At 46.0% G+C, this 17,491-nt stretch overlaps 1 long non-coding RNA gene across 2 annotated transcripts; it reads right to left on the bottom strand.

Annotated features, from left to right (window-relative positions):
- Positions 1-345: 345 nt before the first annotated feature.
- Positions 346-17,398, bottom strand: LOC146891419 (uncharacterized). Of its 2 annotated transcripts, none has more exons than XR_015735097.1 (6): positions 16,723-17,398; positions 15,401-15,586; positions 3,375-3,533; positions 2,126-2,947; positions 1,437-1,594; positions 346-913 (listed from the first exon to the last, which is right to left on the bottom strand). It is a non-coding gene; the product is annotated as an uncharacterized LOC146891419 (long non-coding RNA). The 2 variants fall into 2 exon arrangements; XR_015735096.1 differs by having other exon boundaries at positions 2,106-2,947; positions 16,723-17,397.
- Positions 17,399-17,491: the final 93 nt, after the last annotated feature.

Genomic DNA, 17,491 nt, shown 5'->3' with positions numbered 1-17,491 from the left:
CACGGGCCTCTGGGGGGGAGGGGCACGTCGAAGGCTGCAGAGACCGCAGTCTCCCTGACGGTTTCTTCCACTCTGTGTTCCACAGTTAGACTTTATCTGTCCGGTCTCCCTGCCGCCCCCACTGTCACTCCTTCCTTCATTGTCCATCACCTTCCCTCCATCTGTTCTCAGCTCCCCCTCCCCCACCGTCATCTGTATAGGTATTTGACCCATAGTTGTCTATGATCCATAGTTATTACACGCAAATATTTTTTGCCTTTCAATACCCGGGATCTAGTTCCCAGCCCCATTGTTAACTCACTGTCTAATCATCATACTCATAGCAAATACATGTCGCAATTAAGGTGTCACTCACACATCATGTACAAAAATACTTTGTTTGGTTGTCAGGGCAACCTGTGCGGGGCCTCTGTCAACACCTGTGATCAACTCATTTGCTACTTGTCAAATGTTTTGGTTCTATCCTTTCGTTATCCTGCCTGTGGGTGTCTTAGCATCCTTGCCCTGCGGCACTCAGGGGTGACCATGCAGCTTTCCGTAGCCAATAAAGCTCAGACAGTGTCGGGAGAGGATTCCAAAATGCAGTGTTTGAAACATCTTTTTTTTTTTTAAAGATTTCTTTATTTTTTTTTTTTACTTATTATGTATACAGTGTTCTGCCTGCATGTACGCCTGCAGACCAGAAGAGGGCACCAGTTCTCATTATAGATGGTTGTGAGTCACCATGTGGTTGCTGGGAATTGAACTCAGGACCTCTGGAAGAGCAGCCAGTGCTCTTAACCTCTGAGCCATCTCTCCAGCCCCCATTGAAACATCTTTGTGTGTTTGCTTGCTGTTATGGTTTAGGGTCAAGGTACTCCCAAAAGTGTTAAAGGTGCTGTCCCCGGCTGGTGTTGCTGATAACTGGAAGACCCTTTAAGAGAGGACATGATAAAAAGAAGTTAGGTCACTGAGAACCTGCCTTTAAAGGGACTATTGAGACCCCATACTCCCCATCCGTTCTTTCTTTCTTCCCAGCGTCTACACCACACCACATGCTCCCTGCCATAAAGTCTGGCCCAAAGGCTCCTAGCAATGCCACCAAAGTGACCGTGGACCAAAACTTGTAAAGACATATTTTAAGTAACCTCTTTCTCCTTGAAGCTGATTCTGTCACAACAGAAGACATTTGACTAGCATAGCCCTGTTCCCTTTCCACTGTGCCATGGTGACTGGTAATGTCCCCAACAGTGGACTGTCCTGATTACCTGTGTCTCAGATAATTAAGCTAAGAAGCAGAGCCATAAATAACTTATGACGGATATTTGCTGTGTGCAATTGAGGTCTGGGGCTCTCTCATGTGACAAGCTAGCTTATCGTGGGTGATAAGTCCCAATATTCAGGTTAAAAACAAAAACAAAACATGAAGTCTGGGTTTAGCGAGTCTGGGCTCCTACCTCTGCTAGGTCTGCAAGTCCCAGTTCCTGATTTATGAGGTGGGGCGGGGAGTACTGTCTGTCCTCCCGTCCCATCCTTCTGATGTTCGCTCATCTCACTGTTTGGAGTCTTCTCATCCTTGAACATGTCAGTCACGTGTACTTCACTGCCGGTTATACTAAAGGGAGCCGGAGAGTCCGCAATTGATGATGAATGTTCCCATTTTGTCTATGACCAGAATCACCCTTACTCTCTATGTTCCCCGCTCAGGACGTTCTGAAGGAGAGTTCCCAAATGTCCACAGCTCCCTACCAGACCCCCTACTTATGGTGCTTGTAGGAAAAGGATAATGATTTGTGTAGCTTTTTAGGTTTATTTTATGCAGGTGTTTTGCCTATGTGTATGTATGTATAGCAAGTGCATGTCTGGTGGTGTTGGAGTTCACAAGATAGGGTTGGGTCACCTGGGACTGGAGTTTGGGAAGATTGTGAGCCACCATGTGGGTGCTGGGAACTGAACCTGGATCCTCTGCAAAAGCCCCAAGTACCCTTAACTGCTGGGCTAACTCTCCAGCTCTAGATTTCTGTAATTTCCTAAGCACCTGACTCCTAAGGCCCCCCTACAAAGCAAGTGATGTTCCCATTCTTCTCAACAGGCACATTGAGATCCCGTAACACTTAGCAACCTACCTAAGGTGTGCCACACTCACGCTCCTGATACTCCTCAGGGGCTGCTTTTTATGTAAGTCATTGTTGACAATGGTCTCCTGGTTAATCTTCTTGGATTGTGATCTTGCCAGTATTTGGGCATGCAGTCTGTGCTGAATACTATTTAAAATGCTTCAAGGGCCACAAACACAGGCAAATGCTTCCTTTAAAAAGCCTTAAAGTAACAACAACACAGAGTCAGAAATTTCAAAAGAAGTGCAGCCGACTGAGGGAGAGATGTTTCCTTCGGGGCCAGTGCGGGGGCCATAGCTGCTGGTAAGATGGTCTTATTCCTGCACGCAACCCTAATTAAAACTCACTGGTTCCCACAGACACAAAGACGTGGGAATCGATGGGGAACTAGAGAGAAAGAGGAGCTGAGTGGGAACAGGAGGGAACCAAGAGAGGGTAATGGGGTAGATCCGATCACACTGCACCATACACATGCACGGAGGTGTTGGAATGGACCCCACTGCTATGTATGTTTAACACACGATAGTAAAAATCATTTTCAGAAAGGAAGTGAAGGAGGCCACGTACTATGTGGCTGTATATTTAAATGACAAGACCCATGCCACACTGAGGCGTCCCTCTCAGGCTTACTGAGCCCTCAACCGGGCACTAATGGAGCAGGCCCCCCAGGGGAGCATCTCAATTAGTTCTGTTTTCCAGACAATCAGATCAAGACCCCGAAGTCCGATTCTTGTCGCCGGACCTCTTCTCGGAACAAACCAACTCCGCGGAGAAGCTGTGCCGTCGCGTAGTACTGGTACAAACAGCTGCCTGGTCTTCGCGACAGGCTGTGTCTCAGGACTTCTTGGCTGCTGCGAGAGGATAATGAACCCATTGATCATTGCTGTGTTTCAATAAATATCTTTTTCCTGACAATGAGCCAATTTATAATCTAAAGCCAGTCGTTGTCAAGCTTCAAAATATATATATAAATACTATATATATATACACACATATATATGCATATATATACATATATCACCATAATTGTTATTATTTGGTACTGCTATCTGGATTATTATTTATTTATTTACTTATTACTTAAAAGGTTTTCTTATGTTTTTGAAAGCTACTCCCTTCAAGATATCACGTCTTCGAGACACCGCTTCAAAGCCTGGCCTCGGAAATTGCAAGTCATTGGTGTACCCATCTCAAACTCCTTTTTCTTTCGCATGATCCCATTTCGAGCAAACCCTCCAGCCCATAATATCCCCTTCCAATCGTGCAGCTGCAGCTTACCCAGCTCCAAATACACCAGGCCTGGTGCCAGATGTAGCCAAGGTTGCAAAGCTTTGCAAGGGACAGAGTGGTCCTCAATGTCCAGATGAAATGAGTGCCCTTGTAGGATGCTGAACTGTGGGTGGGCTCCCTCCACTCTGCCGTGCCTCAGAGAACACCCTGAAAGAGAACGAGGTGACTATGAACGGGTCAGTTTTAATATCACTTGGACTCCTGTAACAGGAAGTTGTATTTCCTGTGTGCAAAGGGGGTGGGCGGGGCAAGGTTCCAGTATGCTTTCTGACACCATCTTTGCTCTTGTCCCTTGACGATCTTCCTTTCTCCCTGGCTACTTGGGTAAAAGAGGCCTGGGTGACCTGCCTCCCAGGAAGGGTGGAGCAGAGCGGAGCCTGAGGGAGGCCACTAGACCTAGATGGCAAGGCAAAATGCTTTCTTGGAGTTACGTAGGAGAGACGTTGGGTACTGGGTGGTAAGAGAAACCATGTAAGACAGTGGAACTAAAGGGACTGCACTTTCCCTTCGAATGCCATACTGAGTGGCAGTTCACAAGTCCTGCCTGAGATTTGCTTAATTCTTGATGAGAAGGTAACTTCTACTAGCTATAGCTACAAGCACACAACCAATGACATCACAAGTTATCTTGATGGTTCGTGACAGGACTGCCCTGCTGGAGTAGGCTATGTATTTAACCGAGTTATGTATTTAACAGGCCGTGTATTTAAACCTGTGACCTTCCACTGAGGTTCCTTTCTTTAAATGCCTATAAACATCCCCTTCTCTTTTTGAAAAGCATTTTTGCGTGAATGGTGTTTTGCCTACATGTATGTCTGTGCATATTGAGGACCCACAGAAGCCAAAGAAGGTGTCGGAACCCCTGATTTTGGAGGTATAGACTGCTGTGAGCTGCCATATAGGCGCTGGCACCGAAACCAGGTCCTCTGGAGGAGCAGCCAGTGCTCTTAACTACGGAGTCATCTCAGCCCCAAACATTCCATTCTTAAAGGACTCAGATGACTCTTTTATCATCTGTGATTGTTCATTTTAATTAAATTTTAATTTTTAATGTATCAACTTGCTGGGCCCAAACATTTGGGCAACTAAAACTCTGACTGTTTCAGTGAGGGCATTTTTGGGTGTCATTAACAACGAAATTGGTGAACTTTGAGCAAAACAGATTGTCCTCCGTGATGTGAAGGTCAAGGAAAACAAAACACTGACCTTTCAAAGCCAGCAGATGACCTTCAGCCTTGAACTATGGTAATATCAACTCTCTTGTGTTTCCAGCCAGACACCCAGGCTACACCGTGAGACTCTGTCTCAACAAAGAAAAGCCAGGAGTGCGGTTCAGTGAGCTCTGGCATAGCATGTTCAAAGTCCTAAGCTGATCCCCAGCACGGCAGGAAGAGAGAGACAGACAGACAGAGACAGAGCCTTTTATGGGTTGTAAATCTGACTCAGATTCCAATTCTACAATTAGACCAGCCATGTCTTGTTTCTTAGTCTCTGTCATGTGGTAACATTGCTGTCTACCTCACAAAGTTATTGTAAGGATGATGTTTAAAAGTGCCTGGGCTTGCCTTAATGGTTAGTAAAAGCTGTCAAATGAACATATTTTGCCCTAGCCCAGAAAAGAAGCTGAATAAATAAACATATCCTCAATAATTCCCCCAAATCCAGCTCTTCAGGCCCCACTAGTCCCTGAGGTGACCAGCCTAGGAAGAAGGAAGGCTGGACTGGATGATGTGGTTGAGCTTACCTGGCTTGTAGGGGTCTGTAAGGCTTGGTGGGGCTTTCTGTCCTTACTAGGGGGTGGGGAGGGGGCTTTGAGGATAATTTGCTACAGAGACTGTGATCAGCTTTTTTCTTCCCCCAGGACCTCCTTTTCTAGGGTGGAGGCAGTGACCAGGCATGGGCCCTGGAGCCAGCAGGGAACAGGTTGCTGTCCAGTGCTTCTGAGCTCCCAGTATGCTGGGTGAGCAATGAACTTGGCAGTGGAAGCTCTCCGATAGTATGTCCCTTCCTAGCGGTCCCCGTTCCCGACACTCGGCTTCCTTGCCGTCTGGATTAATTTCTCCGTGCCCATAGGAGCTTTGGATGTAAAACTGTTGTGCTGAATGTTTGCTTGATTCCAAAGAGAAAAGATTTTTATACCAGGTTGGCATCCATATGTCCACAACTTACAGGGCCGGGATCTCAGAACAGGTGGTCCACGCACCAGTACCTGTATTATCAAAGGCAAACAGCAGAGGGCAGTATGGGTGCTCCTTTCTGGGACACTGTTCCCTAGCGCTGCAGCTGAGCAATGGGCTTTCACGAGTTGCTTCTGAGAGATGAAGGAGGAAGGCAAGTGCTTGCTTTCTGTTGTCGCACCGTCTGACTTGAGACGACCCCCATTTATTAATTCACAGCCCTGTAGATCAGAAGTTCGGAGCTTGCACAACTGCATGCCGTAAACACGCATGGGTGTGGCTGCCTGAAAGAAGCAACCCAGGCAACTGTGCCACTCCACACTGGAACCATAGACGTGGAGAGCCAGATCAGCAACGCCCCAACCTCTTCAGTCGGGAAAAACAAAAGGACGGGGTCGAGCACTTTTGAAGAGTGTAGATCTTCAAAAAAAATTGGGATTTTGTTGGTTTTACAAACTCGCCTGAGTGTTCCAGAAATGTGAGCTTAGACGAAAACTTATTTCCAGTAGTTGGGGGTGCAGTTTAACCACAGAATGTTTGCCTAGAACGTGCAGGGCACGGTCTGAGTTCAATCCCCACTACTGGAAGAAAAGGTAGGGAAGTGGAGGGAAAGGGAGGGGAGAAGAGGAAAGGAAAAGGAAGCGGGGTAAAGAAGGAGAGAAAAGAAGGAGGGAGGGTGGGATAAAACAGTTTTGTCACACCCTGTAAGACTATGCTGGACTCATCAGCATACTGGCTTTTGTTCTGATAATATTAAAAACAAAAACAAAAAACACCCCAAAGCAAACAACCAAAAAAACCTCTTGACACTAGAATTTCTCTTCTCTGGCCTGAACCCTCGAGGCTACCCTCCATTCTCCTGTCTAAGATACTCTTGTAGAAAATGAACATGGACCTTAGGTGTCAAAAGCAGCCAAAATCCTCACTCTACCTTCCACTGAAAGTGGTTCACCTAAGCAAAACTGGAGTTAGTGGCACCAATCCAGTGTACGACCTGGGGGGACATGCAGCCCTTCTGCCTCTTTGGAGTCTCCACCCTGCTGTGTTTCGTTTTAAAGCGTAGAGACAGCGGATGGTAGGCCTATGATCTCGCTTGATGGGGAACATTTCTGACAACTTGGTTAACCGATCTGGGAGCCGTATTCCTTTCTGGCCTGGTACTTAAGATTCTGTGGTTCCGACGTTCAGTGTGATGGAGGATCGTGTTGATGTACACTTGGCTCCGGGGTGTCAGTCTACAGAGCTTGCCAGCCTCACTGGGACCCAAGGGGCCAAGCAGCCGATGGAGAGCAGCTTGGAAGTGGGCTCCCGGAGGAAATGATTCTCTATCCCCTCTTGGGGATAGTCCTACTTATAGAACACGGCTGTTAATCTGCCACAGGGCTAAATCTGGTGGAGAGAGACGATATTACAGTGAGCCAACAAAGAACTAACCTATTAGAAACTTCGTGGGGAAAGGCTTATCACTTCCAGGCAACTTTGAGACATTTCATTGCCTGCTTCTGTGCTACCAGCTGGCTTCCCATGGGCAATAAACCCTCCAAACACACTTAGTGTAAAATCAGAGTATGTCTTCATTCATTGACTCTGGTGACCACGGGTGGGGCGTGACTCCATAAGGAAAGGTAGAATCCCAGACAGCCACCTAGCCACTCCCGGATGGCTACCCATCACTTCCTCTCCACGGGCTGTGGCTGCACCCCTACCGGATCTGACTTTTTCTGTCTTGCCTTTTTCTATGTGCTTCCATTTGGCCACCGAGCACTCATGAACCAAGCACTGTCTAGGCCGCACGCCAGCACGGAGCAAATACTTAAAATTCATTAAGTGGATCTAACATTTCCTGCTTTGCTTCCAAATTACCGTTTTCTCTCAGTTGGATAGGACTGATCCCTTCCTTAATTTAGATGCTATTTTCTCTAGATGCTATTCTTTTCTATCCAAGACTAGCCACACGGATAAAGAAGGCAAAGGGTTTTCAGAGTGCTGCCCTTAGGGGGTCACAGATCTGCAGAGAACTCATGCGTTTGCTTTTCTGAAGCCATTTTGAGAATATCTGTACTTTAGGTTCTTGCTCCCTTATTCCAAACAAATATTTCAGTCCTTTCTGACAAGTAAGTTGTCAAAGCAGAGGACTATTTTCTATATAGATGACAATATAAACTTTTGAGTATCCAATCTTTATCAAGTTGCCGTTGCAGAAGCTAATATTTGTGAAGCCTTTCCTAAAGGATGTGGAGCCCACCCATTCCTCTGAGCTGTCAAAATGTTATCTTCAGATCAAGCCAAGCCATCAGAAAAAAAAAATTGATTTAGCTTTTGCTAGCTGTATCTGGTGTTTTGACATTAGCCCACAAGAAGGGAAATTGTTTTTAAGAGGCCGTCAAAGTGTTGTTCAGGGGCTTTTTATAGACACATCAAAAGTTGTCGTGAAGGGTTTTCTTGAGAATCATGCAGGAAGAAGTTTCGTTCCGCTCCCAGCTCTGGGTGCTGGGTTTGACCTACTGAGCCTTCTTGTGCACGCTTGCCGGATGCTCACTGTAGAGCCGGAGGCTCACTTCAGCAGATGCACAGGACCTCAGACGTTTACATCCTAATCTTCCGGGGTCAACAGAATTTTGTCTTTTTTTTTTCTTTCCTTATTTGATCAGGTACCCACACACACACACTAACCTCCTTACTCTGTTACAGTTTCTGTGTTTGTGTAAGATCTCATAAGACTTTTGGATAGGAGGGCAAATACGACTCACTGACACCCTGTGCCAATCCAAGGACACATACAGAGTCGTCTCAAAATGCTAACACACTTCGTCAGCAAGGCTGAGGCAAAGAGAGCTTCTTGTTTTCTTTCTTTCTAAGGAAATTTTGGGGATGGGGTGCAGTGTGTGAATGTGCCTTCAGGTGCCCACAGAGGCCCAGAGGCATAATGTCCCCTGGAACTGGAGTTACATGGTTGTGAGCCATCTGATCCGGGTGTTTGGACCACACTCAGTCCTGAACAGCAGCAGGAAGCTCACTCCACCACTGAGCCACACCTGCAGCCCCGTAATTCCACTTTTTTTATTTGTCATTTTAAAAACATTAAGTAAATTCCATGTTTAAGGTCTATATATTCATCTCACTAAAACTCCATTTCCTTGTGGATCCGCCTTTTTCTGGCGTCTCTCGAATCTTCCTCTTGCCCACCACCCCTCAGAAGCAACCAACAAGCCGTCCTAGCAGCTGCGTTCACCTTCTACACTCTCCCTGCTGTGAACTTGTCTCTACCAAATAAGATTGGACAAAGGGGAGTTGGAAAATGAGTCTGGCTACCAGAGAAAAGAATAAGAAAACAACCATCATAGATCAGTCATCTGTCTCAGGGAAGCCTGCCTCTAACTCCAACACTCAGAAGGTGAAGACAGGACATCGCCCGAAACAAGCTGGCTAGCTAAACCAGACATATGAGTGATCCCTGGGTCCAGCAAGAGACCATGACCCAAAATACAGTGGACAGCCATTGAGAGATATTCCCATGTCAACATCAGTCCTCCATGCATACATGCATCTACATAAACACACACTTGCATGTGCACGATCACCCGAACACATCCATGTACACATACAGCATGATCACACGCAGACATTTAAAAAACAGAAATAATAATATTATAATCTAGACATGCAACAGAGATATAGTCATTAAGTGTTTATTCTGAATAGTACCACGGCAAAGTTTTTGTAATACTTTCTGGGAGGGGGTGGTATTGAAGTTGTATTGAAGGTGAAGCAAAGGAGCCATGAAAAGGCACGAATGGGGAATGGAGATCATGGCATTGCAAAGGCAGAGCAATGTCCAAGGCACCAGGCACTTTACAGCCTTGACCACATTTAGCTCTCACAAATGTCCTGGCGGGAGATTCTATTATACACATTTTGCTATGGGCAAACTAGATTTCCAGAGATTGAGCTAGTTGGCAGATATCCCAGAGTAAGAGAGAAATGAAATTTGAACTGAGCTCTGTCTCTGGGTCCCACCCAAGCTGAGCAGTTACAGCAGGCTCCTCCCTAAAGGCATCAGAAGTCATGGTTCGGACGGGCCAATCAATTGTATTTCCTGTTCAATATGGACACTTCTGACATAAGAACAGAGGTGGCAAAGGTGAGAGAATGGGTCCCAGGATGTCTAAATTAGTATGGCATTACAAACTTCAAACCCACAGAGCAGTCATGGAAGGCACAGTGGGACACGGCACAATCTGAGGCATGTACAGAGCATCTCAAAGACTCAGAAATGTTGGGATCTGATTGTCAGATGTTCCAGTTGGTTTCTAGATGCCAAAAAATCTGGAGTTCATCTTTCTTTGGAAAATTTTCAAATTTTGTCCTTGGAAACTAATAAAAATGATTGTTTTATTCTCTCTCTCTCTCTCTCTCTCTCTCTCTCTCTCTCTCTCTCTGTGTGTGTGTGTGTGTGTGTGTGTGTGTGTGTGTGTGTGTGTGTTGAAATAAATCTCTGGAGTGTCTGGGTCCCACTGCAGACCTCTGACTTTGTACCACTGCTGCCAGTTTGTCTTTAGGAAGTTTGTCTTTAGGAGTCACAGACTCTGCACGTCTGGCTCTTGGTGTAGCTGTTCCCTAGGCTAAGAAGCCTTCCTAGCAGAAGGTAAGAAAGGGGAAAGCCTTGTAGGAGCACTTCCCTCTGCAGTTTCCTTCCCCAAATGACCTGATTGGCTCATCACTTGGATACTGTACCATGGAGTCAGAGGCTCGGAGTGTCTCTCATCACAGCCCCTTTTCTGGGAAAATAAATGACCAGCTCTCTGGAGTTGGGGATTTTTTTTTTATGCAATGACTTTTCCTCCAGGAGATTTATTGGAGCAGCTTTGTGAGAGATTTGTAGTAAGTAGTGTTCGGGCTGTAGGTCTTAAATCCTCCATGCCAGGGCTATAACTCTCCAGGCAGGAAACGATAGAAGACCTCAGTAGCTAATATTGCATTATGATGATACTGTCTTGGCAGAAGTGATGGCATTGTCACCACTGCTGTCTTACTTAGGGAAGGCAAACTGCAGATGCGCTTGAGACATCTCCTCCCGGAAGTATGTGACATCCCAGAAAACCCACCCGCCGGCGGGAGGGAAGAGAGCTAATATTTACCAAGCATCTCCCATACACCAAGAGGCCAATGCTCATGGAAGTAGAATAACTTCCCTGAGATACAGAATCACAAACCAAAAGAGGTCTTAACTAACATGTCACCTAAAAATGCATTTTTATTTTAGATGTGTAAAACAATGCCTAATGAGTCAAGGTTGACCAGAAGGAACGTTCACCATCCTCAGGTGGCATGCTCACGGGAAGGAACATGAGGCATTCGGTCACATGAGTACGAAGTCAGAAAGCAGAGAGCAGACAGAAAGGAAGGCCAGTATAAAAAATCAGGGCCTATCCCTAGCGACCCACTTTTTCCAGAGCAGGCTCAGCTCTGAGGGTTCCTCTCTCCTACAGCAGCGCCACCATCTGGAGATCAAATAGCCCAGGGTGGGAGCCTACGAGGACATTCAAAATGGCATTGAGGTTTTGACAGCGAAGCAACTCTAGCCAGAGGAGGAAGAGTCCTCAGAGTGAAGCGATGTGATGTCTTTTGGTACACTGTACCTCATAAATATGTTCAACCACCACATGTCCGTTAAATATATACAAATATACACATATGTACATCATATACATATACATGTATATATCAGCTGCCCGTATCAGCCAGTAACTCCACAGTTCCCTGAATCTTAATTCTAACACACACACACACACACACACACCCCGCCGCCATGGCACCTTAGCTTTTGTCCCAGGGAATTAAACTGGTTGTGGTTTTCTCACCAAAAATATTGGAGTCAGGATACAAAAGCCCAGACAGCAGTTCTAGGTACCAAAGTGGCTTTTCCCTCTCAGTCATATTCTCCAAACAATAAAAAAAGAGAATTAAAGACAAAAACCCCCAAGCTGATGGCTGCTTTCAAGCAGAGCTGGGCCTACGGTTGTGGCTCGGCGGAGGGAGCGCTTTGCTAGCACACAGGAGTTTCTCATTCCTTCCCTGCCTGCACTTGATAAGACGGGCTGCAATCCTGGTAGCAGGAGGCAGAGGCAGGCAGATCAGTTCAAAGGTATCTTTGGTAAAACAACAAATGGAGGCAAGCCTGGGATGCAGGAGACCTTGCTTCAAAAATGAAAATCAGTTCTCAAAAGGAAAATGAAGCAGAGCTCCAGCTTTATGGGGCCAGAGGAGGATGCTGAGCCTGTTTGGTGCCCCCTGACTAGGCTGGTCCAAGGGCAGGGTTCAGAGGAAGAGGAGCAGAAATCTGTCTGGAGAGCAGATTGGTCCTCAGGTATTCAAGCCTTCCCTGGGATGGTATGCATTGTCCTGGGCTACACATTGTACAGGTGGCCACCTGAGGTTTTTTCCTTCCATCCCTCCCCACCAGCCAATTAAGCTTCCCCCTCCCTGAGAGAAGTGGATCCGCCCTGCCCTGCTAGGCTGGAAACAATGTGCTTGACTTCTTGGAGGGAATGTGGTCTGCCGAGCTCTCAACTCACTAAGCAACCTGTTGACGAGCTTCTAATTACTGGGACCCTGCTAGACAACGAGGGTTCTTGGGAGTTTTAATGATCGAAGTGAATGAACACGCTTCAGCATTCTGAAACGCGCTTGAGAAGAGTAATTGCCTTAAAGTGTTTCATAAATTGTTGCTAGGAGACCGCACCAAGATGGGCTTTTCTTCCCTTACAACTTGAAGTTCAACTGGCAGGAAATTCTCCCATTCAAAATGCAGATAAGCAAATGGAACAATTTGAAAAGGAAAAGTAGAAAGATAAAAAGCCACTGGCTGCTAAAGAAAAGCTACCCAAACAAAGAGGAGAAGCAAAAAATATGGACGGCAGCTACAGATTCGCATGCCAGCTCTTATGAGTTACAAGATCTTGGGTGAGCCTTTGCATGTCATGTGTGTATGTGTGTGTGTGTGTGTCTGTCTGTCTGTCTGTCTGTCTGCCTTAGTTTCTTTTCCTGATCCAACACAGCTCATGGAAGGAAGAGTATTTTCGCTCACAGTTCAAAATATAGAATATCGTGTCAGGGAAGTCAATACTTGGGAAGATTAATGCAGGATCCTGTCCACCTGCAGCCAGGAAGAAGAGGGCAATGAAAACTTGGCTCCATTCTCTTCTTTACTCAGTCTATTGTCTCAGCCTATGGAATGGCGCCACCCACAGTGGGCAGGTCTTCCCATCCCGACTAGCTGAATGTAGGTATCCTAAGTGACTGGATCCACCCACCTCATTTTTTGAGATAGGGTCTCTCATTGACTGTGAACTCACAGATTTGGTTAGGCTGACTGGCCAGTGAGTCCCAGGTATCTGCCTCCCCAGTACTGAATACACAAGATGTGGATGGCTTTCTATGTGGATCTGAGGATTGAACTAGGGGCCGCATGTTTGCCTGGCAAGCACATTAGGGACTGAGCATGTCTTCCCCAGTTCCTGCTTTTATTTTATTCTGTTTTTTTATCTGAAAATGGGGATAGTAATAGCTTGCAAAGATTGATAATATAGAATATATGGATAGGCCCAGCATATAGTGCTTAGTGTTTTAGCTCTTCAGTTCCAACACATCCATTTCCTGGCATTGTCTGCCCACCCTGCCATTCCCAAAAGTTCCTGGTTGTAGGTGTTTGAATTGGGAAACAATTTCCAGAAGTTCAAGGGAGCCTCTAAAGGAAAGGAGTCAAATTACTGAGCAGGAAAGGGCTAATCCCACCAGTCAAAAATAAGACCACTCCTAAACCAAATTTGAAGCAAGCTTTAATTAAATACTGGCCAGGAGGATGGACTCTGGCCAGGTCTACCCCCTGGGTTCCCAGAAAATGGCCATGAATGAGCCACAGTTTGTAGGGGCTTAAAATGGCAAAACCCACAATTCGCCTCATTTCCCCTGAGGCCCAAGCAGGGGCAAGCATACATCCTGACGTATTTCCTGCCTAAGTACATCCCATCTACATGTGCTCAAGCACACATGGTGCAGGTGGGTCACACAAACCTAGGACAAACAGGAATGGATCCCTAGCTGTCTTAACAGCAAACAGAACCCTTAACCTGCAAGATATATTTTTCCTGTTTTGGTCTCCCCAAGGCCCACAGTAGGTGGGTCCTGCAATGAGCCCTATCAGTGTGAATAGTAGAACACAGCCTAAAATTGTCCCACTAAATCTTGGGAAGTTGTGATGTTACCCAGTGGCTCTGACTGCTCAGCAGTTGACAGCTGCTCCTCCGAGTCTCTAACACCTCCACGATGTCTAGAGTTGGAAAACAAACAAACAAACAAAAACCTCAGACAAAGAGCTGAGAACCATAGGCAGGCCGAGCAGGAACTGGGACGGCCTTCTGTAGCTGTGTGTCATTTAGAGGTGTTCCAGACAGACAAGGCCTGAGGCGATCAATGGGGTTTGCCCTTCTTGGGATTCAACAACACAAAATGAGTTAATGACAAAATTTTAAATGAACTAGAAATAGATACTCTGTAGACATTGTTAGATCTTAGGAGGAGCGTTGGGGAGTGAGATACGGGATGGACCAGGAGAAAACCAACTCCCTCAAGCTGTCCTCTGACTTCGATACTGACCTGCATCACACATACGAAATAAATAAATGAAATGCAATTTAAAAATTCTAAACAGACAACAACTGGCTTCAGTGACAGGTAATATTCTTTTCTATACATCCAATCAAAAAAATAGTTCAGAATTTGGTCATGGACGCCATATTCGTGTAGGTAATCTATGAATAAGCAAATCCATGATGTATGGGAGCCATTTGTTAACCAGTTTTCTATGGAACCCCAACATTTTCTGGGGTTTACTTATGATGCCTCAAGCATTAAATTTTGAGAATGAATGTGCACTTTGTACATTCATTTCTTTGTTTTGTGGAGGAAATAGGATGTGTCCCCACACACATGTGTAAGACAGAGGCCAATTTGCCAGAATCATCTCTTTTGTCGTGTGGGTCTGAGGGATCAAATTCAGGCCATCAGGTTGGGTGGCAGATGTCTTTACCTACTAACTTATCTCATCAGCCTCCAACATGTATTTGGAAACCAAACTTCTAGCTCAGTAGTAGGAGACTTGCCTCAGATACATGATGCCCCAGGTTTAATCTCTAGTACATCTTAAAGGGGGAAGAAAAAGGTGGGGAGAGAAAAGGAAATTACACGTCTGTCCGTGTAAAACACTGCTTTTACACGAAGTAAAAGCGAAGTAAGAGGTCACTTTTCCCGAGCCAAATGCGTGTGACCACGGGCTGGGAATACAGACAGGTTGTTGGGAATGGCGTGTTCCACCATGGAGTGGTTACAGGAGCTTGTGCAATCACAGAATCCATGCTTCTGCCACAGCACTGCTGGGGGCAGCAAGGGGGTGACAGCAAAGCAGGGGGGCACCTCTGCTAGCAGCCTTGGATGCCCTCTGACGATGGTCTCGCTCTTTAAGTTGGTGGAAGCCAAGGATATGCGAATCTATACACTGGAAAAGGTTTTACCTGACCATGGAAAGCATGCTAGGCGAGTAACAGACATTTGTCATAAATGGTCGGAAGGGGGACTAAAGATAGCCTGTGATAATTTTTGGCTCCCTGTCCACAGTGTTCCGACTCTACACATCAGGAATTTCTAAATAATTAATCAGTCTGCAGAATTTCCAAAGGACTTCAGATCACAGGATTCTGAGTAGGTCAGACAGGAAATAGTCCAGCTGATTTTCTACTTCCCTGATTGCCCCTCCCCCATCTGTCAGCTGTGTGTTCTCACCGGTAATACAGGCAAGGCTGTGTGACTTGGTGTTCTTGACCAAGAACAAAAGTTTTCTCGGGAGCTGGAGAGATGGCTCAGTGGTTAAGAGTATTGCCTGCTCTTCCAAAGGTCCTGAGTTCAATTCCCAGCAACCAGATGGTGGCTCACGACCATCTGTAATGAGGTCTGGTGCCCTCTTCTGTCCTGCAGGCAGACATATACACAGGATATTGTATACATAATAAATAAAAAAATAAATAAAAAAAGTTTTCTCATCGCGTTTCCTCCCCACCAGGGTAGAATGTGGGGTCCCACAGATTTGAGTCCTGTTCCACCTTGACTAAAAATCAGAGACTTCAAAGTTGTTCACAACAGGTGTGGCTACAAACAAGATATCTTGACCTAAGTTGTGGTTACTTGGTGTTTAAGACATTAAGATGGCCCATAGAGGTGGATCTGCTCCACCCTGACCAAAGGTCAGAGAGTTCAAGTCCATTCCTGCTCCTTCATTTTAAAAGAGGAGGCACGTCTTTAAGGACCTTCTCTGTGCTTATTATCTCCGACCTGCAGTCTCCCTGTTAGGCAACATGAGCTATCCCCAAGAGTAGTCTTTCTGGATGTTGCTTCCCGTCGATCCATAGGCCATAGAAACTCATGGGACTGCTGTCTCCTTATCCTCTCTCAAAACAAACCTACACCTCTGATTGTATGTCTCTCTGCTCCCCGTAACCAAAGTAAAAAACAAAGGGGTCTTCCTCATTAACCACTCTTGCAACCACTCTGTCAGTCACGAAGCCCAGGGGACCCAACTTTATGAATGTCGACAGCAAGACCCTGCCTCTCAGTCCCGGTTATCCTCAAAGCCTCCCTCGGGTTTTCACTACTTCCATCTTGATTTCAGTACTAACTCCTCCTCCTCCTCTTTCCAATTCCTCCATCCCCTGTGTGTGTGTGTGTGTGTGTGTGTGTGTGTGTGTGTGTGTGTACTCCTCTCTCTTTCTCCTTCCAATCGTTCATTCCTTAGTAAGTTTATAAATCCACCAAATAGCTTTTATGATTCCCCGAAGTGCAAAACGTGCTAACCATGCGTAAGTAAAACTACAGGTCTTCCCAAAAGATTTTAATGAAGTAGTGACAACTGAGACCAGAGACGGAAACAAATGTGACACAGACGAATGAATACTTTGAGAGCCCAAAGAGGGTAGCACATAAATCATGGAGGGCTTCTTTAAATTGATATTTATAGTGTGTGTGTCCACGCACGTGCATGTGCATGTGTGGAATTGTACCACGCAGGATACGTATAGATCAGAGGACAATTTGGGGGTGTTTATTCTCACCGTCACTTCGTTGAGGCGTGGTTTCTCTTGTTTCTGGCAGGTTGTGTGCTCCAGAGTAGCTGGCCTGCTCACTGCTTCCCGCTTCTTCTCTTGTCTTCATAGCCCGGCTCACTGGAAGAGTGATGGGTTGCAGATACACACAGCTGCATCTGGTTTTCATATCAGTTACAGAGGTCAAACTGGGATCATCAGGCTTTGAGAGCAAGTGCTAGCTGCGGCGCCATCTTCCCAGTCCTCAGGGAAACCTTCATATCAGGAAATAATTTTCATAATTCTCACCAGCTTTAAATTATCCCATAGCTTTTCGGTCCCTTTAAATAAAGTTCTGACTCCTCACGTGGTTAACAGCGCCATTTTAATCTCGAGAACATCTCCTCTACTTAGTTGCCCTCCACTTTTAACCCTTCTGCCTGCTGCTTTGCTCCTCTGCCCAGAAGACTTCTTTATTCATCTTTGCAACTCCTTGCATCTTCTGAATATGTCAGGTCCCACGTCCGTCAGAAGCCTTCCCCAGCCGTAGCTTTGTTGCTGTGTTCAGTCTCTGTCTTAGGGTGAGCAACAGCAGCTTTATCTCCTTGAAATCCCCAGAACTGGGCCAGGTACATCATGAACTCCAAGACGTTGTCAAACCTTTCACTTCTGCCCACTCAAATCCCTCAACCCATAAAAGCAGTCTGGGTGGAGATTATTGGCCTGGGCTTTGAACAATCCCTGTAGCGTTGTCTCCCAGCCTTTGTAAGCTGTGTATGGTCATTGTTTAACCAGCCTC

The sequence above is a fragment of the Myodes glareolus genome, chromosome 16 (genome assembly GCF_982192425.1).
Source record: "Myodes glareolus chromosome 16, mMyoGla1.1, whole genome shotgun sequence".
NCBI classification, from domain to species: Eukaryota; Metazoa; Chordata; class Mammalia; order Rodentia; family Cricetidae; genus Myodes; species Myodes glareolus.
This window is presented reverse-complemented; position numbering and strand designations above follow the sequence as displayed.